This window comes from Puma concolor, chromosome D3 (assembly GCF_028749965.1).
Source record: "Puma concolor isolate L17-30 chromosome D3, mPumCon1.1.hap2, whole genome shotgun sequence".
Lineage (NCBI taxonomy): Eukaryota > Metazoa > Chordata > Mammalia > Carnivora > Felidae > Puma > Puma concolor.
Genome location: NC_141678.1, coordinates 47,838,385 through 47,865,452, shown reverse-complemented (window position 1 = coordinate 47,865,452; position 27,068 = coordinate 47,838,385). Strand labels below are relative to the sequence as shown.

The window sequence follows — 27,068 nt, the reverse complement described above, 5'->3', positions numbered from 1 at the left end:
TAAAATAGAAAAAGAGCAACTGAGAGAACATATATACAAGTGCTGTTTTATTTTGATCTTTAGATTCATAGTTAAAACAAATAGTCAATGTATTTTAAGGCTCAGGTGAGCCAGGTTTTAGCATATTAAACCTTGCAGGCCTTGCTAGCTATAGACTGAAAAATCTGCCCATTGTAAGTTATGGCTTGAAGAATTAAACCTAAATTATGATAAATACCTTGTTTTGTGATGAAAATATTCCAGTCACAGAAATAACTGACTTCACTCTACTTCAATTCCTACTTTTTTTTTTCAGGAACCACATCCAACCCTAACCCATACCTAAGTTTGATAGGGATTTTATTTATTGAAGCATCTTCGTGAGTCATCTCAACTGCATTCTTATACCAAATAACAGACTGTCTGGTCTGATGGCCAAGCCCTACTGGACTTGCTTTACAGTCTCTGATATATTATAGAACACATTTTGAAATGTATTGGCATGCAGGAGAAGTTTGTTGAATATTCAGATGGCTGATGGATGGAGCAGATGGTTGATGAACACAATGAATGAATGAATGAATGAATGAATGAATGAGTCAACTTAGATGGCACAATTTACAGTGGTTTCATGCGTTGCAAAAGTGGAGATCTAGTGATGGAAAAGTTACTTATAACGTTGCCTTTTGAATTGTCATAGAATCCCATGTCTCCAAACGTTATACTAGTATATTTGAAATCACGCTTTGCTATTATGTCCTTCAGTTATTATTCTTAACTTTATGTGTTGTCTTTAGTTGGGCTGAAGCTTATCTTTGTTTGCAGGTCTTCATCTGCAAGAATCTTAGATGATACTTATCCCCCCATATGAATGTCAGACCTTTGTCCCATCAGGTTGTAACTTCACTAAAGCCACAGTTCATAACATTGAGCACTTGGTTTCAAACTGGAGGACAATAATTGTTCTTTTCATGACCACTTACCATAGGAAGGAAAATTGGTTCAGACAAGTTAAAGGATGACCCCAGCAACAGAGTTCCTCTCGGGAAAATCTGATTCTCAGAGGAGATTTAACTTTACCTACATTTCCCATCCTACACCCCCTAGGACTGAGAAATTTGGAAATCCCACAGAAGGCAGCTCCCGTGTGTCCAGGAGCTACCGCTTATCATGTTGTAACCCGCCATCCTTGCTAATGAAGTGGTCGGGGAATTTCAGGAGTCAACCTACTTGTCTGTCTTCTAGGGCTAGAAATCAGAATATTAGTAGCAAAAGGGTTGCGGTGCCCCATTAGTTTGAAAATATCGAACAAATCAGATTCTTTCGGTGCTTAACCTACTCGCTGTACATTATTCAGCTCTTTCCTGCATTAACTCAGGTTATCAGCGTGCAATTTTTGAAGTTATTGCTTCAGTGTGCAAAACGTACATGCACTCTTCCATTCAGTCAGGAGATTCTGTGATTTCTGTAAGTTCTAAATCAGCTCACTCCCTTCAAAGGGATTGGAGATAAAATTCAATGCAGTAGTTTATATCTGTGTTCTCCAACTCGTCATTTTAGACTGTGACCGGTGGGAGGAGACGGAGAAACATACCATTTTATTTGTAATCAGCCTTCATCCCCAGTATTAGCCATTTCACCACACACCATGAACCTTGAACCTAGCTGCCAAGAACCATTCCTCTCTATTGTGTCCGTAAATAGTGTCAGGTCCTTTTGCTGGACCCCCACACCAGCTGTCACACTCGATTTCCATGAGATTTTCTATACATACTTTTCAAATAACTTTAGTTGCCTCAGAATGATTTAAAATCCTTTACGTTGAAGTGGAGTATCCCAACAAAAACTGCCCCCCAAGCTCTGGGTGGGTGCGTGGCTGTGTGTGTGTTTAAAGAAAATTCTTAGCCTGCCTTCCCTCACATGAACTCAGGGAGAAGGAGACAAAGGGAGCATGAAGCGCCGTGAGGCTCCAGTTTGAGGTGCTCCCGTCACAAGCTTTCATAATGAGTAGACTGCATGTGACCATGAGTTATCATGACTGTGACCTGCCTCAGGAGGTCCCATGCCACATCTGTATTAACAACTGCATCTGCTCCAGGGTAACCTTATTAGCTTGCCACAGCTGAGCCAGGGGCCTCAGGAGGCCTGCGGCCAAGTCCCCAGAGAGGACTGGTACTGCTGCTCTCCCAAATTCAGTTTGGTGCCCCAAATTTAACATCAGGACCTGCTGAATTTTATTTCGAATTATCTACTATAGCAACTCTAGCAGAAAACAACACACACACGCTCGCTCCCCTAAAAATTGGCAAGCTCCCCAAATGCCATCTCGAATTCCCATTATGGCATACGGCTTGTTTGCTTCGCATCAAAAGCTATGGAAAATATCACAAGAAGGGTTCTCACCTTGGTTTCTGTTTTTCTTCTCACTATGAGGATGTACAGAGCGTGTAAAGAGCATGAAACTGAAGAAACACATATGCGTGAACTTACCTGTGGAAATTTTACTTCCAAAGCTGACAGTGAGGGTAGTAAATAAAATCCACCTGAAGGGAGTGTGCGATAAGGAAATCTGGCGGGGTACGTGTGTACGTGTGTTTGTATGTGGGAGAGGAGTGTGTGCATATAGGCGCACATGTGCCTGTGTATAAACAAACCCAGCTCTTTTTTTTTTTAACGTTTATTTTATTTTTGACACAGAGAGAGACAGAGCATGAACAGGGGAGGGGCAGAGAGAGGGAGACACAGAATCGGAAACAGGCTCCAGGCTCTGAGCCATCAGCCCAGAGGCCGACGCGGGGCTCGAACTCACGGACTGTGAGATTGTGACCTGAGCTGAAGTCGGACGCTTAACCGACTGAGCCACCCAGGCGCCCCGACAAACCCAGCCCTTTTAACTGAATTCGTGAACAGGGCTCTTTACCACTTGTTTCAAAATTAATCAGGCAGTGTGGCACTCAGCAAAGTGTATGTCATTCGTTCATTCATTCATTCACTCTCTGGGCAGTAAAAGTGGCAGAGTTCATTCACCTGGGAACATATCTAGGTCAACATTGTAAAGGCACAATTCCCCTAAGTGCACTGGTGACTGTTGATAAAAGGGACCTCGCCCCCCCCTCCCCAAGTGGGCAAAAGCTTACCCAGTTTCATTTGCATGAGTTCTGCATTTGAAGTCACCCTGCCAGCAAAGATGGGTAGAATAACACACCACTGATATAACCCCCTTTTTTTAATGTTGATTTATTTTGGAGAGAGCGTGAGCGGGGCAGAGAGACAAGGGAGACAGGATTCAAAGTAGGCTCTGTGCTGTCATCACAGAGCTCGATGTGGGGCTCAAACCCACATACCGTGAGATCATGACCTGAGCCCAAGTTGGACGCTTAACCCGTCTGGGCCTCCCAGATGGCCCTGATATAACTCTTTGATTGTGTCTCACAGAATTCCACCTTGAACCATAAGAATGCTCCCAAGTGTGCGTTGTCAGGTGCCGTCTGCACACCCTCACCCCCCTCTCCACTCCTCCCAGAGAATCTGGGAGCATTTGATGATATAGTTACAAATTTGCAACCCCTTATTTTCTCTCGCTAATCTTTTATGGTGTTTTTCAGTTATCAATCAAATCAGTCAAATGATTGATAACTGAAAAAGGTTATCACTAAAATGCACTGAGCTTAGCATTTTAGAGTTTGTTTCATTTAATCTTCTAGTATAATTTGGTTGTACTATTATCCCGCAGTGAAGAGGCCAAAGGAGGCTGCGTAACTTGTCCAAAGCTGGGTATTTAGTCCTGAGCCTTCTTAGCGAGTATCATTTAGTTGACCTTGATAGGAAATTTCTGCATTGCATACATTGAAGGGCCCCTATTTTAAGAACTTTTATTCTTTCCAATTCCTATCAGCGTTCACAGCTTCTTTTTTCTCTGAGGCATTTCCTATGTAGACCAAACTACTCTGAAATTTCCACTGACCCGCTGAATCGGTGCATACCTAGCTCGAATACACCCTCTCATCTGCAGACGTGATAGTTCTTCAGCCATCAATTTTACAGCCACAAAAAGTTCATTTTAATTCTGTGGTTTCTTCTGTTGTTGTTGTTATTCAATGTTAGTCATTTCTCCTCTGTAGGAAGCAATGCTTCCGCTTTACACATTTCCTAGTTCAGATGCTTTCCTCAGCCAGTAACAGGAGGATACTTAAACACTGTGCATCTCTCATTAAATCACCTTCTTCTTTCTCCCCTGCCCCCAGGATATGCCTGGATTCTGGGGTTATCCAGACTTTGGGCAACATGGCAAATAAATGTACTGTGAATGAAATAAAAAGAAAATTGTCATGGAAGAAACTTGTTTAGCTTGCCTTGTAGAATATACCCCGCCATGCCAAGTGAGCACAGCTTAATTGATAATGATCAGCTTCTCAGTTACCTTTAACTATTTTCTTGTAACCGTATCCCGAAGCAGCTAACACAGGAGCACTTTCCATTTCTTACAAAGGAGGCGCTTGTGAACAGGGGTGACCTGGGAGACCGCCCTTGATGGGCAGACCTGGGGAAAGCCAAGTCAGTCTTCTGCTATGCGGTATGTCGTGCATCTTCCGGGCCATCGCACGGTTGCTTACTATTTCCCTCTTTCTGTTTTCTCTTTGGGATTTTTATCTCTTCTTATTTCACTTCCTTTCCCTTTTCTTCCCTATGTTTTCCAGCCTCCTACACTGTTTTATGAAGCTTCCCTTTTTAGAGCTTTAGGGGTTACATATGTAATGGTGTTTGCTTTCCTCTGAAGCTTCTTGCCCTTTATCAGAGAATGAAGACATAGAAAAACTAGGGGTGCCTGGGTGGCTTAGTCGTTTAAGTGTCCCGACTTCAGTTCAGGTCATGATCTCATGGTTTGTGAGTTCAAGCCCCGCGTCAGGCTCTATGCAGACAGCTCAGAGCCTGGAACCTGCTTCTGATTCTGTGTCTCCCTCTCTCTCTGCCCCTCCCCTGCTCACTCACTCGCGCTCTCTCTCTCTAATAAATAAAATAAAATAAAATAAAATAAAATAAAATAAAATAAACATGAAAAAATGATGCAGAAAGACTATCCTTATGTTTTCTTTAAGTAATCCGCATCTTTTCCAATTATGCTCAATTTGGAAAATGCAAAAAAAAAAAAAAAGGAAAATGAATTATGTACAGCCTTTAATGCTAACAGCCTGGTGATAACATTTTGGTATATATTCTTCAAGTTTTTCTTCAGTCTTTTTTTAAAAAATTTATACAGGGGCGCCTGGGTGGCGCAGTCGGTTAAGCGTCCGACTTCGGCCAGGTCACGATCTCGCGGTCCGTGAGTTCGAGCCCCACGTCGGGCTCTGGGCTGATGGCTTGGAGCCTGGAGCCTGTTTCCGATTCTGTGTCTCCCTCTCTCTCTGCCCCTCCCCCGTTCATGCTCTGTCTCTCTCTGTCCCAAAAATAAATAAACGTTGAAAAAAAAAATTAAAAAAAAAAATTTATACAAATGAGACACCTGGGTGCCTCAGTTGCTTGAGTATCCAACTCTTGATTTCAGCTCAGGTCATGATCCCAGGGTTGTGGGATCGAGACCCATGTCAGACTCTGTGCTAGGCGTGGAGCCTGCTTAAGATTCTCTCTCTCCCTCTGCCCCTCTCCCCTGCTCATGCTCTCTCTGTCTCCAAAATAAATAAATAAAAATAAATAATAAATAAAATTTATGCAAACACACACATGCATGTACACTTTAAATGTGGATATATTCTTACTGTACAATATACTATTTTAAGTGTTTTCTCTGTTTCTTGATATTATACAATGTATACTTGCCATTAAATAGTCTTGAAATATATCAACTATATAATTAACGTTTGTTGAGTGCTTATTATTTTTCATCTATGTTATAACTAAATGTATTAATTCATTTAACTAAACTCTGTCTACAGTTAGGATAAATGATTAAGAGTAACAAAGTATGAGAACATCCTTAATACTCTTCAGATGAATTTTCAAACTTCTGTTCAGAAAAGTTACACTGATATACATCTTCTCCCTCAGTGTGTGAGAAGACCCATGTTCTCATGCTCTTGACCACACTTTTTAAAAATCGACATTTTTAATTTTAAAAACCTCCATCAGATATGCGCTAACAGTTCCTCATTTAAATTTTCAATTTTTTATTACTTGTCAAATGGATGTTTTCATCTTTCAGTCACCTTTTCTATCTGGTGTTCTAGAGTTTGCTTGTTCATGTCTTATGCCCATTAAAAACTAGTATTTATCATTTTCTTATTGAAGTAAAAGAACTTTTCATATTTTAAGGCTATGAGATATTTAACTTTTAGTGTATTATTTTTCCACTTTTTTCCACTTGTCTTTTTAATGGCAGTTAACGTACGTATATTTTTAATTCTTAAATATCTTAAAATGTAGCATGTAAATTTTAAATTGTGATGTATATCAAGGGTACTAGCCTTTACAAACTATAATAGTAAGCACATGAAAAAAAATACTTTTGTCTGAAATGTGACTGTAGATAGAATATAAAACTTAAGTCAAGACCTTAATGAATTAAACCAGGTCCAGTCTTTCCACTTTGGTTCTCAGACTTTTAAAAATACTTCCTATTTGTATATGTATGTGCATGTGTGAATTTTGCATCTCCGCTCTGAAGAGGCAAGTGAGCAGGAGGAAATGTCTCTTTTTAGGTAGAAAATTCTATAGATTTGTACAAATATTGAAATATTTGTAGATTTCTAGACCGTGAAATCCCAAGAACAGAATGCATGTACATAGAAGAAGGGCATCATGGGAAGATCATAGGACTGGTTGTTGATGGGAGCTGGACTGTCAGTCTGGCTCTTCCCTTCCAACTGAACAACTTTAAACAAGTCGGTTCCATCTTATTGTTAAAGAAGGTTTTTGATCTGGACAATCTCTAAGGTCTTTTTTTTAGCTTAATCTTCTCTGAGTTTATCCAAAAGTATATTCCACCATAGCTCTTATAGATGAACTTCTTTAAAGACACAGCCTGTCTCACCTTTCCTATACATGGTAGTCCTAACCCATCTGTATATATGATTTGGGTTGTTTACAAGAGGTTTCGTATAAGTAAATATTATCTCCACTATCCCATTAAATTTCAAAATATTAGAAACTAGATACAATTTCTTCTTTTCCCCGCTGTATTTGGGGTAAACTTGACACCCTGGCTTATAATAAGAATGGTGATTGATTGATTGATTGATTGACTGACTAAAACTTGTGAAGCTCACATTTGTTTATTCTGCCCATTCTGCTTCACCTCTACCTTAGGGTCCCTTAGAACCCTCAACCTTTTCTTGACATCAGGCTTCATCAGAGGTAGGTGTGACTCAGATATGCACCTATTACTAGATGTTTCCAGAAAAAAATCCTTTGTCCATATTCCAAGTCCGTTGACCAACTTGTGTAAACTCCGATAACTAATTCATGGAGAAACAGCAGTAGTAATTTTTGAATTCTTGTAGGGATAAGGAACTTAAAGTCACAGGGAGTTTCTAATTTAATGATTGCTTTAATAATTGTAGAAATAAAGGCTTTTAAGAAAAAGGTCATTTTGGATTCTGAACTTTTCCCCAAATGGCTTCAATGAAAATGAAATTAATTCATGCAATCTAGGATAGCGTCCCTTTGTTAATGGGAATCAGCTGTTAGGGAAGATGCTCACCGTTCTGTGGGGACAGCCAGACACACAGCGAGTCATTTTCTTGTTTTTTTTTTTTTCCATCTTGTCTCTGCTTCTATGACTCCTTATCCATTTGCCCATCCCTGAATTCTTGGAACCATTGATATCAGAACTGGAAAACTTAGTACTGCATAAGGGGTGAATATATCTGTGCTTGTTCTGTTGAGTTTTTGCTATTAGGATTGGCGAGACTTTGTCACTTCCTTGAGCAAGGTGCAGAGGCATGTTCCAGAGAAGGAGGAGACACAGAATGGGTTATGGGACAAAGGGAAAACTGCAATCCTGCTAAAGCCTTTGAAGTGGTAGACGATCCATCTGCCTGTTTGAGTCTGAGGCTGAATCCCTTTTTAAAATGCATCAAATGTTTGAGCGTGAAGTTCGGGCCTGACAGCATCTGTGATTCTCTGTGGAGACATCCGCACCACAGTTTCCCAGACGCTGTCTGTATTCACAGGAGAAGGGTTTGATCCAAAGGCCTAGCCGGAGTGGGGCCATGTGGAGTTGAAGTAGACAGGTCGTTTCAGCAATGTCCTGTGAAGTCTAGCAGCCAGGCCCCGGAAAGCCAGAGTGGGGAGAGCTTAGGCTTTTAATCCCAACCTAAAGCCATGTTGTCAAGCTTCTCATTATCCCCGGTACGAGAAGATAACAGGAAAGGGGGCAGGACTGAGCAGGCTTCCCCATGACTTCATAAATCCTGCTTGTGATGGAATTTTTGTGGATAGTAGAGGAAGTACGTTTTTCATTTGAAAGCATGCCTTTAAAATTTTTTTTGAATGTTTATTTATTTTTGAGAGAGACAGAGAAACAGAACGTGAGTGGGGGAGGGGCAGAGAGAGGAGACACAGAATCCGAAGCAGGCTCCAGATTCTGAGCTATCAGCACAGAGCCTGACGTGGGGTTCAAACCCATGAATGGTGAGATCATGACCAGAGCTGAAGTCAGACGCTTAACCGACTGAGCCACCCAGGTGCCCCAAAGCACAGATTTTTATTAGAGAATTGTGCCAATATGATTTTCATTTATATGACAAAGTGAATCATTAAAATATTTCTTTAGGTTACATGTAACTTGAAATTTTAGCTGACCAACATTCTCCACACTGGCAGCATTAAGATATCTTAGCAATATCACTACATATACCAAAATATTTAATAAACGCAGTCACCAGCACCATTAAAATCTTTACATTTAAAACTGCAGGCATCTCTGATCATAACTGACTGCTTTACCATTTGTAAGTAATTATTATTTAAAGATCTCATGGTTTCTGTTATAAGATAGATCCCTCACAGTTTTCAGTGTTTGGGGGCGTGTTAGTGAGGTTTTATTGAGAGTAACTTCTGGGGCACCTGGGTGGCCCAGTTGGTTAAGTGTCCGACTTCAGCTCTGGTCGCGATCTCACGATTTGTGGTTTCGAGCCCTGCATCGGGCTTTGTGCTGAGAGCTCAGAGCCTGGAGCCGCTTCAGGTTTCTTCCTCTCTCTTTGCCCCTCCCCTGATCCTACTCTATCACTCTCTTTCAAAAATAAATAAACATTAAAAAAAAAAAAGAATTCATGAAAAAAAAAGAGCAACTTCCATCATGTTTTTTCCCCAGTGACTCTCATAGAGGAGTAGTAGCCTGTAACTTTGTGTTCTAACCTCATCTCTGGCAGTTACGCTATTTTTACTAATGCCAACAAAGTATTAAAGATAGCCAAGGGCTACATTCAGGGACAGAAAAAAGAATTTGAAATCACTCTTCATGAAGTGAAATCCGTAGCAGAACTTAGACCTATGTGCAAAACGTCAAGATGAATTTAGGCAGAGAAGTTTTCCACTAAAGGACTTTTTTCCATTTACCAAAGCACAAGATCATAATCTTCTAGCCTCTCATTAGTGCCAGATCTAAATCTTTTTTTAAAGTTAAATTCTCTCTACCAGTAAAAACATCCCCTCAGTAATTGGTTAGGCACTTAGGGAGGGGCGTTAAGTTTGGAAGATCACTAAAGTACAATTTTCTAAATTGCCTTTGTAGCGCACTAAATGCCTACACATAGGACTCTGTGATCTTCCAGATGGCTAGCGCTTAAAAAATGTGTAGAAAAATTCTACAGTATGGATTCATAGAAAAAAAAATACTTTTGAGTCACTACTCTTTAATACACTGGGAGATCTCTGTAGGCAACAGAATGGTATGTTAGTGTTTACGCTCTCTCACGTAAGAAGTCACCATTAAGAGCCAACATGAAGAGCGCAAGATCTGTTGACTCCCATTCTCCAAGGAAGGACTTTGCTTAAGTCTTTTGTATATAAAAATCATTTTTTGTTTGTGCATAAGTTTCTAAGTGAAATCCTCTCTAACTACACCTGACAATCTTAGCTTATTTTAGGGGGCTTTTCTAGCATTTAAACCTAGATCCTGAACTACTTTATCATCTGTGTATAATGAAAGTTAGCTCTGCCTTTCTGACTAGTCTGCCTTCCTGAATAGAAAGTTCTGTTCATCGTCTACACACATTCCTGCCTTGACTCTGTCCTAACCCTTTGCTCACCAAGCCTTAAGAAGGTGGGGGTAGAACGATAGAGCTGGAAGAACCTACAAAAGTCTGGTCCAGCCTACCAGCCAAACTCTTAAAGACTCACTGCTTCCTAAAAGAGACTGGTCCAATTTTTTGAAGCTCTACTTAAGGAATGAATCACTCGGTTTTTCACTTACTTACACAACAAGTGCTTACGGGGATACAAAAATAAATAGAATATTACCTTCCCTCAAGGTAATAATAATAATGCACAAGATGTTCAGTGAAGACAGAGAAGTGATTGAATAAATATGCCTGAGAGGGTCAAGGAAAGCTGTACAGAAGAGGAGATGTCTGCACAGACTCTTGAATGATAAGTTGAAGTTACTCAGGAAGGCCAGGTAAGAAGGGTATTTAGTCAGAGGGAAGATTATGTCTAAAGCACAGAGTTAAAATATTCAGGAATATAGCAGATCATTAAAGACCTGTTTCCAAGCAATGGAAGTTGAGTTTTATTTTGAGGACAGTGGAGAGGCTTCTAAGAGATTTTAATAGGGGACAACATACTAAGTAAGACTTTGGCCAGACTAGAGAGAGGAGTAAGAGACCTAATGCAGGGAAGAATGCATAGCCCAAGAGATTTAGGTGAAAGCCAGAACTAAGAATATGGCCGTGGAAATGGAGAAGAAATAAAACAGAAATATTTAGCAGTTATGACCCAGTAGATGTAGATGATGAAGGAAAGGAGAGAATCTCAGGATACTCCAAGCCTATCACTGAAATTTCCATCCACTAATCCATATGGAGACACACAAATCCTTTTTCTACTATAAAGTCCTTTGTATAATATGTTGCAGCTGACATGCCCCTTCTCTTGATCCTTCTTTAAGATCAACATCCATTAGTTCCTTCAAACTCTGTTCATATGTCTCAGTTCCAAAACTATCGTTACCTCTCTGAATTTGTTCCTCCAGCCTATGCTCATTCATTCATCCTCTGGCCTATGCCAGAGACTCTGTCACTTATTGGGGAGATACAACTATGCTGAGTATATCTCAGGTGGCAGTAGGTAAAAAGGCAAAAAAATTACACGCTCACTATTGTAAAGGTTTTAATGGAGGTGTCTGCAGAGGAGTGGTTTTGAGCATTTTCTCTGCCCAGAACATAGCTGTTGTCTGTGACTTACACCATCAGTTACCATGACTCACCTGGGTGGCAGAGTGTCTCGTGGGTACCATTGACTCATCTTTAATTATATATTATCTTTGTGGATGGGAGCACGCAGGACTAGGACATATCTTCCCCTCACCTTCCTGCTCCCAACTCCTTGAGAATCAGCCAAGTAAATGGTGAAATGGGGATGACATACGAAAGTACAGAGTTTTCAGCTGGAATGATGCCTTATGAGAATTCAGTTAGTGATGTGTACATGGAATGCCGGGGTGGGGGTAGGCCTGCTGAAGGGTGCCCAAAGAGAGAAAACTGGCTCTTCCATCCATCTCAGCCTTCACTCTGGCATAAACATCAGCCAATACAGAAGCCTATATTAACTATAAAAGGTGGACTTCATTTAATCCAATTACTGTCTTCCTAGATATCTTATGATAATTAAGAGTTATAAAAGAGTATGAACCTTCCATTGGCTTGACATCTGGTATCAAAGCAGATTTACCTATGTCCTACCAATTAATCCTCTCAGCAATTCTATGAGGAAAAAAAATCATTCTGTATTCACCCCACACCACATATAGGTCCAAAGACCTTCCATTGTATGTGATCCAATGGTCGCATCTTAGAGGTTACATGGCAACGCCTCTCCCTGCCTTTCGGCTCCACGGCGGATCTGCCTTCTCTATTTAAGGTTTAGCAGCAATGTGGATGAGTGTCTGTACCTTAAACTTCACCCTACTCCCCAGGGGCAAGACAATAGACCAATTTGGCCACATGGACACTTTTCACCTATCTGTAGAATATAAAGAGTTTTAAAGGTTTGGTGAGGAAGGAAGAGTCCTTTCAAATTGGGAAGATATAATGGATGTGATTCCCATTCTGTACATCTGTATAATGCTTGAAGTTCATTTATGTCAGTGCACTGGAACGGGGCATAGTGGAAGCTGGTACTTATATAAATAATAGATTTGCTTTATTTATAGCATCAAGCCATTAGATTGACTGAAGAACAGTAGTCTTAAATAATTGTATCTTTTATGCATTTCTGATGTTAAACATTAAAATAGCGTGTCCTCTCAATCTCTCCTTGAGCCCTAATTTATGACAAAGTAAAGATTTTTTTTTTAATTCAAATGTTCTTTAAAACAATCCTTCCCTGCCTGGAATTTGTAACCCACAGAAAACAATTATCTTACAATTTCAGAGCAGACATATCTTCCTTTGATAGTACAGGTTCAAGGTATCTGGGAAAAAAAGCTGACTATTTTTCTGAAAGGATTTTTAATTTCCTATAAAGACTTTTTGATCGGCTTACTCTGCTTCTAGAATATTTATATTTAAAAGAAAAGATTGAAGGAGGGATGGAGGGGAAGAGGAAGGAGAGGAAGGAAAAGAAAAGAAGGGAGAAGAAACTTTATTTCTTTGAGAAATCAATATCGTCAGTAGACCTCAATGAACATAAAACAGATGGCAGACATGAATGAATTGTGACCAAAAACTTTGAACTTTATCTCAGTTCCAGACCACAGGAATATCCATCTCCTGGTGAGCCTCATATCTGTACTCAATCAGGATAACTAAGAAGGGCATAAATAAGTCCTGTGCAAATAATTATGTTGGGTCCATTTATGCCTCACATTCATATACGCCGGCCTAATTGAATCGAGTGTTTAATCCCAGGATTCATTATCTATTTCCCTATCTAAGTCTTTTGTCCCATTTATATTTAGCACCCAGCTGTCCCCTCCTCCAAATGGTCAACTGTAGTCCCGTAAAAGTCTTGAGATTGGCCTCCTGAACCCCTAGCTTTGTACAGCAATTTTCTCAGCAGGGGGCAGCTGGATCTTGGTGTGTCCCTGCCGCTGGGTTAGAATCGTTAAAGACAGCAAGCCACATAGAGATGGGGAAACAGAACTCAGCCCTTCCCAGCAGATATTCCAGGTAGAGCCGGGTATACTGCTCGAGTCAGGACAGGGCACTGCTGCCTTTTGTAGTAGTCAGAGAGAATAAAGCAATAAAAAGATCAGTTAAAACGCTTGCTGGAAGTTATTGATAGAAAAATTCTTTCTGCACGAAAGATTATAAACAGAGGGTTATCTGAAGATGGATTTGTTTTAATTTGGCATTGATGTATTTGATACCTGGGAGGATCAAAGAAAACAGAATCAAAGGCAGAAATACAAGCAGCCCTGCTTCTCTGAATATAGGCCTCTTTTATAGATATAAAATCTCAGGACTGGAGTGCTCAAATTTATTTGTACTGATGTTTGTTTAAAGATCAATATTAAATAAATTGGTCTGGAAGCTATAGTCATAAAGCAGCTGTCGAACTAATGTAATCCCACAATGCCATTTTGTCTACTGCATGAAACCTGGTTAACTGTGTACTTCTAATAACATGTGGAAATCTGTTGAAAGAGAAAATAGCTGAACTGGATTTTCTGAACTTGGACTAAGTCACAGTTGAGTGTGAGTTGAATGTATAATTTACATTTATACACACACACACACATGCATATATATATATATATATATATATATATATATATATAGCCCCTCTCAGGATGATAATTGATTGGTTTTATGGCCAAGTATCAAGGGCTTGTATAACCTACAAATTTCTTATAAAATCTACGAAAATGTTACTTTAGACTGTGTTATTACACTTTAATAGAAAACATACATTTTAAGACCCTTGTTTTCACTTGTTTTGTTAGTTGTTGATATTATTGTTGTCTTTGTTCTTGTCATTTGTTGTTTTTTGATCATTGTCTTTGCAGTTGTTTTGTTAACTGTGCACCGATATGTATTAGTGCCTTTATATAAATTCAAATTTTAGAATATTTGCTCTGCTCTGTATTCTCTAAGGATTCAGAAGAAAAAAACAAAAAGGGAAAGAGTTATGGTTATGTATCCTATATATGTATGTATCCTATATATATCCTATATATATAATCCTATATATCCTATATATATATATATATATATATATATATATATATATATCCTATATATGATCCTATATATATATATCCTATGTAATCTTACCCCCATTGTCTTTGTCAAATTTTTGAGCATCCAGTTCTGTTTTTTGTTTTCTGGGTTTTTTTTCTTAAAAATACATAAGCTATGTCTTCTGCCATCCAGGAGTATAAAATCTGGCTGTGAGCAGAGGATAAGACCTACATATAAAAAAATGATCATAATGTAGTGTAACATGGATAAAAAGTCATACAATAAGGACAAATTCTAGAGACACTAAAGACCAGTAGAATACCATATCACTGAGTCAGCAAGGAAGAAAGAAGACTAGATCTAGGCCTTGATCTATCCCCATTTTTTGGTTATAGAAAAATTGCATCCTGTGATTTTCATGAGACTTTAAAGAGGTATTAGTTATGGTTAGCCTGGCTAAGTAATAAGGACTTAGAAAAGTGAAAGTTTGTTTTTTAATTAAGATGTTTTTTTTTTATAAAACCAGATAATGGAGTGAATAATAGTTGTTTTTTGTTTTTGTTTTTTTCATAAAAACCAAACTTATGGAATAAAATATGCCTATATTTCCTATCCTTTCCTGTTTTCTATAGGGCTCTCTGCTCATTTTCCTTATCTAAATGCTTTATATATCTCCTGGCCCAAAGGATACCTGGAAGTGCATTTTCATAAATGACCTATGTGACAGTTATGAAATTTCAGCAACTCTTTTGATTTCCTGGAATTACTTATTGCTTATAGTTTGTGTGGGAGGGTTGGAGGACACTATGATTAGGAAAATGGTCACTAGATTCAGGTTGATGAATACAAATCCAAGCTCTCTACTTCCTAGCTGTATGACCTGGGGCAAGTCACCCAACTTTACAAAGATTCTTCTAACCTGTAAAATGGGAATAATAATAGTAGCTAACTAATAGGATTGTTTCAAGGAAAGAAAAAAAATAGCACCATGCCTGATACACAATTAAGACTTTAGAAATTCTATTATAAGCATCTCCCTTTCTGAAGGTTTCCCATGTTGTCTGGCTTAAAATGTCTGAAATAGCTTTATTTTCACTTTCTACCTCTTCCCATGGCAGCAAACTACCAGGAACTGTAGCATTTTCAGAAGAAGATTAAACATTCGAAAGAAATAAAATAGACCATGTTATTAATTTGTAAAAGTCAAATCAAACCTATGGGGAAAGTGGAATTCATAATGCTGTTCATGTTTCTGAATGCTCTGAGAGTTGCATTTTAAATTGTTAAAAATGTAAGAAAGTATTTACTTTTTGAAACTCTTAAACCAGATACTCCTTTAATTTTCTGTCCTTTCTCTAAAAGTGGCTGTTGAGCATTACGATATTGGAAGTCAGGATTTGTCCTTTGGGCCATTTATGCACAATGACTGACTGAAGCTTCAGTCATATGGAAATTTTTCTCTTGACCACTCCTACCATTCAAGTATGGGTGAAGTGACATCTAATAGCAGGTGGAAAAGATTTGTCTGGGGCGCCTGGGTGGCGCAGTCGGTTAAGCATCCGACTTCAGCCAGGTCACGATCTCGCGGTCCGTGAGTTCAAGCCCCGCGTCAGGCTCTGGGCTGATGGCTCGGAGCCTGGAGCCTGTTTCCGATTCTGTGTCTCCCTCTCTCTCTGCCCCTCCCCCGTTCATGCTCTGTCTCTCTCTGTCCCAAAAATAAATAAAAAACATTAAAAAAAAAATTAAAAAAAAGAAAAGAAAAGATTTGTCTGTTGTTGTTGTTCTTGATGTTTTGCTGTAGTCTTTGCCCACTATTGAAGATTAACAAAAAATATGGATTGATAATGCCAAAGAGGCCTAGGAAATTACATTATCGTCTCTGGGGTTTTTTTAATGTTTATTTTTGAGAGAGAGAGCACGAGCAGGGTAGGTGCAGGGTGGGTGAGTGGTTGGACAGGGGATCCGAAGTGGGCTCTGTGCTGACAGGATGCAGGGCTCAAATTCATGAACCGTGATATCATGACCTGAGCTCAAGTCAGATGCTCAACCTACTTAGCCACCCAGATGCCCCAATTATCGTTTCTGTTTAAAAAAGTCTTAACCTTCGGCAATTCAGGACTCTCATTCTTTCAATGACGCTGTTGTAAGTATTGGGGGCAATTCATGGATATCAGTAAGCGTGGTGAGCTGTGGCAAAGTAAGACAGATATTCCTCTTGAAAGCTAGCTGGCTCTGAATGGTTAAGAAAAAGCACAATGGGCAATGTCCAAAGAGTCCTGCATATTGAAGCTTCAGTCTGGCTACAGAAGTCAAGGTTAGCTTGAAGCACAGTGTAGAAAACTGTGTCCACAACCAGGGCTACGGAGATCGGTCTTTTCCAGGATGAAAGGGTGCAGTCTTGGAGGAGTTCCACAGACAGTTGTCTGCGGTAAGCGGAGCTCTCACATGCTGGTGTACTTACTTACAAATGTGGGTCACACAAAAGGGGCGAATAGAGCTCTTTCTTCCATGTCTGTGGGATAACTGAATTTCACATGATATAAACGGAGACTCAGCACTGCAGTAGATATTTTCTTGGACAGCATGTAGGGACAAAGAGATCTTTAGCCTTTATTTCAAGAAAAATTCTAAAATGACTTTTCCCCGGTGATTTCTTATTAATCAAAGGATAACTTTAAAATCTGAAGATGTTTTCATTTGAATAGTTTCAATAAACACCCGCTTTCCTCAACTTCAGGTTTCAGCTTTGACTTCTTTGATTTTTTTTTTCACTGAAACCCTTAATCATGGGTAGCCAGGTGGTAAAGTTGCATTTCTCACCTGGATTACTTCTGTCATTCCAGAATGTTTTAAGTATCCAAAAGTGATTTTAGTTAGCATCTTGATTTAACATCTTTAAAGATCTACCTATGTGTATCCAGTTTATATATTTCTACTTTTCTTAATAAAGATGTAAAACTTAAAGTAAAATTGTGGCTGATTGTACTGAATTATTACTCTAAGATAGATTCATCAAATCTCCCAGCTGTATAAGACAGGGCTTACTAATGAAGTTCCCTATCAAAAAGAAAAGCCTAATTTTGATTTGGCTTAGGTAATGAACTTCTTTTTCCTGGTGTGATTATCTGCATGGGGTGGCTAAAAGGGTAGCAAGAGAGAGTGCGCTCACAGAAGCATTATGCAAAATGTCTTTTGTCTCTTTTTGCTGGGATATATTAAATTTTCAATGTAGTCTATGTAATATAAAATTATGATAATGACTTTTGGCCCACTGTGAAGGCAGCTTGCTGGTCCTGAGCATGTGTGTCTGGCTTGAGCACTAGGATACACTGTGGGAGTTGCCTTTTCTATTAACAAACCTCTAGATACCTAATGATGAATTTTCTTTCACCAAATGTTCTCCTTTTGTCTAAAATACAAGCATTTTCTAAATTGCTTTTGAGAAAAACAAGAGAGGCAGAGAGGTCTATGGTACTAACAAGGGATATTGAAACAAAGCAAGGGATTCAGTTAGCATCATTCTTGTAATTATAAACCAACCAAAAGGTTGTTTCATGTACTAGTGAAAGTATTTACCATCTTATTGGTATAAATGATTGCATCACTTAGCAAAAGAACAAATTGAACAGATGCATCATAAAATATTTCTGTTCCTTACAGTCATGTGAAATTTGATGGTTGAATTTATTCTAGGTGATGGTGACAACTTTCAGTTTCTGTTGGTCCTTCCCAGTAGGGGAAAAATGTTTTTCTCTTTTTCTTTTAAGTTTTGAATAGAAATGTGTAACTTAACAGAAATTTTTGTTTTCTTATTATTTAGCCTATTTAACAGAAAGTATCTTAAGAAAACTTTATGAAGAAATTTTCAAATACTATCTATCTCATGTCACGTTTAATTTTAAAATATTGGTACTTATACATAAAATGAAGGTTACTTTTCAAATAATCACCACTGAAGGCTGTCAGCTTATTCTAAACAACACCATGCTTACTCAGAATGCCTTGAGAGCTCTGGTTTTAATTGTCAGAACCAGTTTACAAGATACACAAGAAAATCCATTTCATCACCTTATAGTCATGCTTGGTATTTTCTTAATTTTTGATCTCTTTATTCCTGAAGGTTAACATCTTTCTGAAAAATAGGACTCTTGTTTCTTGGTAGTTACGGCTAACCTCATCTCTTAATATCAACTTGACACGATAATACATTTCTATTTAGGATTTCACAGTTATTAGGGAAATGTCTATGATGTCACAAACCATGGCCATGATATTTGCTAGAAAATCCCCTCTTATTTAATGCTATGTTGGAAATGCTGAAGAAGAGAACTGAGAATTTGATTCAGAATACATGTTGACACTAGATGTATTTCAAAATTTTGTGAGGTATCGGACGCTAATTAAGTTCTCCAGTTATGTTACAGTGCATCAGGGGAAGGTCAATACCAAGTATATTTGCATATCTATTGATAACAATGTGAACATCTCTAGCATGTGTGATTTTGTTTGTAGGCAGATTAATAACTTTGGAACTGAATTACCATAACCTATTAGAATAGTTAATTAGAATTGCTTTTAAAAAATCAAAATAAAGGACACGTGTGAACTAGGACTCTCTTAAGTAACTGTCTTCTGAATCTTATTTCTGGCACTAGAAGAAGTTATTGCAAAGTAGTGTTAATGGGTGCTTCTTTTACTTTTGTTAGATGCTAAAACAGTAACTTGTAAAAGAAAAGCTACTGTAAAATATCCATGAAAATCTAGAAAGCAATCTCTAAGTATCCATGCATTGGTTAAAATAGATGGCAGTTTTGTAGCTAATCACCACTATTTTTTCCCCCTTCTGAGAGTTGTTGTCTCAAGGTTCCATTGCCTGGCCAATCTAAAGCTTAGAAGCCAAATCTTTTTCATGAATGTACTACTCTCCTTGTCTGCAAAAAAGAAGTCCCAGGAGCTCTTGAGGTGGGCAGTGAGGGAAGAAAGATTAAGAATTAGGTCATGTGTTAGTTAGCTTTTATTCCATTGAAGACTGCCAATAATGAGGCCAGTTTCAATGACCTTATTTCAATCAGTTTTACTTGGGAATGAGAAGTATTTTCTGAATTTGGACAACATTTATGGCAACTGCTTGATCTTTTAAAAAACTTAATTTAAAAAATCAGTAGTGATGTGCCTGAACGACCTGGGTGCTGTGCCTGTGTTTGGTAATAGCCAGGGAATCGTTGTGAGGACTTGAAAGATCTAGGAAATTAGGTTGGTAAAGCCCAAATGGTGTCAGTCTGTTTTATTTGATGAGGTGCTGTGCCTGTGTGACTGCTTTACTTCTGAATCCAAAAAAAAAAAAAAAAAAAAAAAAAAGAAAGAAAGAAAGAAAGAAAGAGAAGGGGGAAAAAAAGGGATCCTTTTGGTCCAAGCTTATTCTTCCAAATGTTCTTTTTGGTGTGATGGGGGACGATGAAGGAAGCAGCCCTTTAGGAGAAACATTTAGTGTTTTAAGCTACACAAGGTAATGTTTGCCTAGTAGAAAGACAGTTCTTGGCAGCAAATTTCTGTTTTTGCCCTTAATTCTATGTCTGTGTTTTATCAGCTAAACCAGACAGGTGCAAATGAGCAAAAACTTCCTAACACACACAATGTTGGAAAGTTACACTGGTCACCTACAGTCAGCGGTGCTGTTGTTTTAGAGAGGGTCATGGTACTATAATTGGAAAACTGGGGCTTATTTTATTTATATTCATTAGAGTCTATTACTGGAAAATCTAAGCATGGAGTAATCATTTACAGATAACCAGGGAGCCAAGAAAGGCTTTAAATTAAACGCACCCTAACCTATGGACAATAAACACTCTCCTGGAAGCTGACCAGAAAATCCCAGGTCAGATGACCAGCAAACTGAACCTCTGCAGAGCGTAAATCCTTATGCAGAGGTACTTACAGGGTTCAGTCTCTGCAAAAGGGCAGTAAGTATTTCCTTGATAGAGACTTGCCAAATTGAAGGCCTTTCTTCAGTCCTGGAGCTAGTCAGGAGGTCCTAGGACAGAATTTCAGCTTTCTGTGCCCTATGGAAAAATGACCCCCAGGGGACTTCCTGACTTCCAAAAATATTCATTTCCTAAGGTCTTGCAAAGCACATGGATGGTGTTAGGTTAAAAAGCATTGAAACAACAACAAGAACAACATTGCATTTTCCAGCAGTTTGGCAACACTTGCAATGTCTTTGTGCTCGTCAAACATAAACACCAAACTTTGTTTTTAAATCTTTCTATAACCCAAACGTGTAATATTTCATTTACTAGTGAGACGGTGCTGAGGATAAAATCATTCACCTCCAATCAAAACGTTTGGCAAGAAAAAAAAAGTTTGTCCAAAGAAGCTTAGGCTGTCCTTTCAATACAACATTGTTCTGGTCACCAAGAGCTTGTACCCATTTAATTGCTGAAAGCACATGCCATTGTCAGGCTTTCAATTTTCTTTTCTTTGGATCTGCTTCTTGTCCAGAGGAACCAGGTCAAGGCAAGGTTCAGCTTATTGGGTTCTTTTGAAGATTTTGTGAAGAAGCAAGGGTGCCTTTGCATTTGATTTAGTTCATCTCACTGGGTAAACATCTGAAATTCTGCTTTTTCTCACTTAGCCTAACTCTGAAGTAATAATTGAGTGAGTCTATTTAAAGCAGAATTTTGAGACAGGCCTTCAGTTTCACTTCAGCCAAACCTGTGTGCATCAATGGTTATCTTCCTCAAATCTTGGCATCATGAGGTAGGATGTGAGCTTAGTTTCCGGTAGTAAAAGATCTTTAGGAATATAGCAAGGCAGATAAAAATGCCCTCCCCACCACTTTCCCCTTGTCGGGAGCTGCATCTTCAAGGACTCATTTGTCATTCTTATCAAAATGGCACTGGTCTTCTCCCCTCTGTCTCCCCATGTGTTGAAAATGTAGCCATTATTATCCCCCTCCAGTTTTATGCATCTTCCAGATGATTTAACTGAACTGATGCTATGGAGGATATGCTGACTGGCACTTTTCCCATGCTTAATGTGTTAACAAAAGCCAATGGTGTCAGTTTTAACAGTTTTAGCTAAATTCCCACGACACTCTTAACAAACGTTGAAACCTCTGCCATGTCTTACCCTGACAGATTCCCTGCCGTCATTGCACACTTAAAATAAATGTCATCCCCAATCAAAAAGTTCACATTTTCTCTGACAATATAATTTGTTACTTTGTTCCTGCTTTATCTCTTTCTTTGGCACAGCAGCCTGAGCCTAGAGATGTTACTTTCCTTGATGTTGGCTGCCGTCCTTTTTGTTCTTCTAAGTCTCAGGGTGGGATGGGAAAGGGAAGCTGAGGAGATAATGCCTTCGCATTTCATTCAGGAACAGATAGAAATTTGGAATTTATGATTTGATAAAGCAAATGAGATGTACATTATGAGCTGATACCATAGTCTTACTTCACCCAAAGTCCTAGTCGCTGTATTACTTCCACGCAGCACTTGTAGACAGAAACAAAAGGAACGCGGTGGCAAAGAAAGATCTTGCACTTGAGTCGACCTGGGTGAGAGTGTCTGCTCTCTGTGCAATAAGCAGGTCACTTAACATTTCTGTCCTCAATTGCCTCACCTAAGAAAGGGGTGTGTGAAGACTGAATGGAGTAACGGCTGTAGCAGAGGTGCTCAGAAGATGGCTGTTCTTTCTCCATTTTTGTCAGGACTTTCCCAAAGGTTCTGGACTGTTAACACACAGTGTGTCCATGTGATGGCTTTCCTGTGTTGAATTTTTGTGCATGGCCTTTTGCCAGACTCCTTTGTTCTTAAGGACTTAGGGTCTCTTTGTATTTTTGGCTTGTTGGAGGCCCATGGAATGGTTACTGAACGACCAGGTCACATTGATTCCCCCCGGTAGAGAAGAGAGGTTGCCTCCTATGTGTTCATAAAAATATCTATAACAGCTCAAACCCAACCATCTAGTGCACCGTACTCCCTTAAATGGGCTCTCTAGTGCCTTTTGGCCCGTTGGATGGCCAACCAGTGTGGGTTAGTGGATAGAGCACAAGACAGAGAGCTAGGAGGTCAGCCTCTCACCACCGACTTGCTAGGTGTACATGAGGTCAAGGTAGTGTTCTGCTGTCAACCTCAGTTCCTTGGTTTCTTGTTATGTTAAACCAGAGCACTGGATGCAATGAGCTTCAAGGCCCTTCTAGGACAAAATTATTATAATTTCAAAAGTATGAAAGATCTTTCACATGCAACTATTATTTTTTGATCGAATGTTTTCTATTCATTACCTTAGATACAGCTAATGCTGTATCAGTACAGTCGGCCCTTTTATTCCTGCTTTTCCTGTGCTCTCCCCTCCCCACCCCCACCCTCTAGTCTTTCTCAGAGAATAAGAGAGGTGGCTTTCACAGCAGCTGGTTAATTTCCCTGGTTTCACACTACTGTTTAATGATCCGTTTCTCCTGTGCCACCTCTCTCATCTACTGAAAGATAGGTACAAATTGTACCTATAAAAATCAGAATATGACTCAGGGTTATCTTTATTTTTTTTTTTTCAGATTTTGAACCTCTAAATAACTTTCTAATGTTTGTTTTCCGTCACAAATTGTTTCAACAGCGTTGAGGTCTCTGACACCCTACGTTTTTCAATGCTGAGAGAGTAGACACCTTTAATACACCCAGTTGTTTTCAGAGCAGAGGAGATGAATCCCCAAGAGGTGTCATCCCTATAGCTGGACACGTGTGTGAAGCATATTGAAAGGGCCAGGCCGCTGGTACCTCAGTCTCCCTGGAAGTCCTTGGCTGTGTTTTGTGTCTGATTTCTATCAGTGGGACCCTACATCAGTGCGTAAGGATGTCTGTGTGGGAGTCCTTCAGAAGAAAGGCCTGAGAAGTTGATCACTTGTAAAATGGAGTCACTAATCAAGGGCTTATAGAAAGGAAAAGTCCTTCTTCCTGGAGAAGCTAGTTTTTTATGCTTTCAGGGAAACAGTGCTGAATACAGAACAGTGGGCTTGGGATCAGAGGTCCTTAGGATCAAGCCCTGACTTTGCCACTTATAACTGACTCATCGCAAGTCTCTTATCTTCTCCGGGAGTCAGTTCCTCATCTGTTAAATGAAGGAGTTGGGCTCAGTCTCTGTCCCAGTTCCTTCCCAATGAAGTTTGGCTTACTGCTGTGGTTTATGGTGTGTGTGTGTGTGTGTGTGTGCGTGCAAGCAAGTGCACTGTCAGTCTGTCTACCTGTCTATAAGGGGCTGGGGAAACAGGACAGGAAGAATGAGGAGGATGGACTTGATTTCCTGCTGGTATTTTTTTTACGAGCTAGTCAGGACAGTCAGTTCCAGTGAAATCTGTGGGACCACTCTTCATACCTGTGATTGTCTGCTTAGTGCAAGGTCTAAATGTGGTAATACAAATGAATTGGCCATTACCAGCGAGACAAATCCTGATAATGCAGTTAGGAACTGTCAGAGGAATCCTCCAAAGAAGCAAGAACAAAGCTTGCAGGGGCAGCCTATTTCCAAATGTTCCAAATCTAACAGAAAAGGAAACCTTTGCCCGAGGTAATACTGTGGGGCAGGGTTTGAAGGGTCCTTCTCCATCACTTATAGCTGCTAGATGGTAATATTTTTTTGTTGTTGTTTGTGTTTTGAAAGGAAAGCTATTTGCACTCATGCCACACACCATGGTTGTTCTCTAACACTGCTTTGGCAAACGACAGAGGTTTCAGTGAGGATGTTTGCAAGAACAGTTATAGATTTTGGCTGTTTTAGGAAGACACGGTCTTTCAATTAAATTTAAAAAGCACAGAAATGGAACACTTGTTTTTGTAAATGTAATCAGTTTTGGACTGTGGCATGGGGAGACTTAAGCTGGAGGTTAGGGAGGGGCTTCTGGGAGGTCAGAGGTCCCGGCAAGGACACAGGACTTCTTGCCTGATTTTCCCCAAGGTCATTTGTATTCCCCCAACCAGTCCGACAACCACATTCAGTGCCCTCACTGACCTGCATATGTGGTGTCCTGTTTGGCCTCACAGAATTGGTATTGGGACTTTCTACTTGATATTCAGTGTTGCGGGGTAATCTATTGGTGCAGAGTATTTCAACATAATCTAATGGATATCAAAGAGTTTCCTCTTTTACTGTTAGACTAGATATCAAGGGATCCAGGGTCTAGAGCCTATGCTTCCATAATTGATATGTGACAGAAGAGAGAGCCTACCTAGTGATGAAGGACAGAGTGTAGAGTCAATGCTGCCTGGTCCCCTGTCCTGCCTCTGACCTTGTCAGGTGTGGGTGGCCTTGAGTGAGCCACTCATGCTCTCTAAGCCTGAGCTTCTCCTTAGATGAAAATAATAATAGCGATAATTGACAATACCTCATAGAGTTTTAAATGAGAATTAAATAAAATAATGTGTGCAAAGAGCTGAGAGCAGTGCCTAACAGAGTAATTACCCAACCAACATGAGATTTATTGTTGTGTTGTTCTTGATGTGTTGTGGTTAATACTTAGCCTCCCTGACTCTTTGTTTCCTTACCTGAAAAATGAGAGGGTTGAGCTAGGTGATCTGAAGGTTCCTCCATCTCCAAAGTTTATTAAATTATTGCTGTAAAATATTGACTGTAGAGAAGTATTTTAAACAAATGGACATAAACATGATTTTAACAAAGCACTTTGTCATTTCTGCATTTATTGCACAGAAATGAATTTTTTTTCCTAAGGAAACTGTATATCCAGAAAGAGAAAATACTGAGAACCCTACAACTTTTTTTCCCTATCATTAGTAAATTCACAGCTCATTTCTTTTTTTAAAAAATCACGTTGGTTTACAAGAAAGGAAAAGAAAAGAAAATTTCTGTCTACTTTAATTTTCTCTGATTTTTGTTGAGTAGCAATAATATATTTTATCCCATATAATCTTTCAAAACCCTTCACATTTTTAACAAGATCCTAGAGCTGTTTATGTGTTGTACTGAAATATAATATTGACTAAGCTGACATATATATTAAAAAGCAACTAAGGAATGAAGGGTATTGTTTTGGTATATAAATCAAAAATAATACAGCAACTGGTCTTTCAGTGATTAAAGCTGCCTTCCCCTTTAATAACTCTCCTAAGAAACAGGAAATGTAATTTCCCTACACCTTTCCTGGGGCTCTCCAATCAGCTCGGTCCTCTGGGGGTTCCCTACTGTATATTCCTTCATCAACATGGAGTCCCCCAAGGGGCCCACACACACTCTGTTAAAATTAGCTGTGTTCCACATTAGTGACAGGAGCTGAGTATTCCTCAGAGGGGTACACAGTTGTATGGTGCCGCTTCCTGTTTGAGCAGAATCATATCTTTAATTGCAGAGAATTTTTTTCATTACCTGTTAATTGATAAATCATGCTTGCTCCAGCGGCTGTAGCTTGTGCGGCAAACCTGATGGTGAGACGGGTCTCTGGACCAACCCCCATTGTCCTTCCACCCCAAACAAAAAGGATAAGGAGCATTATGGCCAGAGAAAGAAAACAAGCAGATTGCATCCCTGAGCAGTAGCCTCAAGGAGTGGCATTAAAACAAAAAAGAAAGCCTAATCCATACATGCATGCATATGTGTATATGGTAAAAGAAGGTAAATAAGCCATTTAAAATGTTTCCCTTTCCTTTCTCCCTCCTTTTGTCATTCTTGTCCTTTTATTCATGTTTCTAATCTGAGTAGCAAGGGGCCACTGTCTTGGGAAGAACAGTAAAAATCCTGAGTATAGTGAAATAATTTAGCTGATAATTCCCCACTGTATAATTTTCTACGCTTCCTGCTAGCTGACCTTGTGGGCTCCTGTCAGGTTGCTAAGGGAAATCCAGCAGGACTCCAGCTCTGTTCCTTTACTTTTAAGAAGTATTACAGGATAGAGTGGTGTGTTTGTGGCAGCTTAGTTATGGGGCTGCACGTTTCGTGTTTGATCAGATGGCATCAAGCAACCTGTCCCCACCACCGGCTTGGATTCCCTCCCCCTCTGGTGATAGCTGTAAGATGGAGAAATTGCTGCAAACTGTTGAGCTGGAGTCCTGAGCTTGATGGATGTCATCAAAATGTGGCTTGATCCCTTGGGGTGTGGCCAGGGGAGGAGGCTGGCCGAGCTGATGACATCTAATGGAATGCAGAGCCTTTTATCTCGGAGATGTCAATCTTAGTGCAGATCAGGTTGAGTGAAAACCTACCTCCATGCATTGAAGGCTGTTTGCAGAGTTGGAAGGCACCGCAGCTCCACTCCCTCCCTGTCTGGGGTCCTCTTCCCATATCCCCAGCCTTTCTGGGCTGAATCAGTTGCAGTTTGGGCGGGCAGAATAAGCAGATGGAGATATTGTCTTTATCATGAGGTTCCCAGACCAGGCCAAACTTATCCTGCTCGTTATGAATGGGACATAATACACCATTGATTTGTGTCCAAGTAATTCCCAGGTAATTATAGACCATCGATCTAACTGAGCAGGAGCTATGGCGGTTGTATTCGGCAAACCTCATGTTGCCTCACACCTGGCGACTGCAGTGCCATTACATTAAAAGATCTAGAACAGTGTCTTCCCTAAGCTTCCTATGGCCACAGGGATAGGTGGAAATTAGGATAGTTCCAAAAGTCTTTAGGAAACATGATGGACTCCATTTGCCGTCTATCTGCAAGCCTTGTTCTGTAAAGTTTCCGCTGATGATATACACAAGGTAAGGCAGCTTCCTGTTTGTGGCTTCTGCTTATAGGCTGCCAACAATAAG

At 39.6% G+C, this 27,068-nt stretch overlaps 1 protein-coding gene across 4 annotated transcripts in view; it reads left to right on the top strand.

Annotated features, from left to right (window-relative positions):
- ZNF521 (zinc finger protein 521) overlaps positions 1 to 27,068 on the top strand; it is a 280,911-nt gene that overhangs the window by 182,158 nt on the left and 71,685 nt on the right. The window lies entirely within an intron of this gene.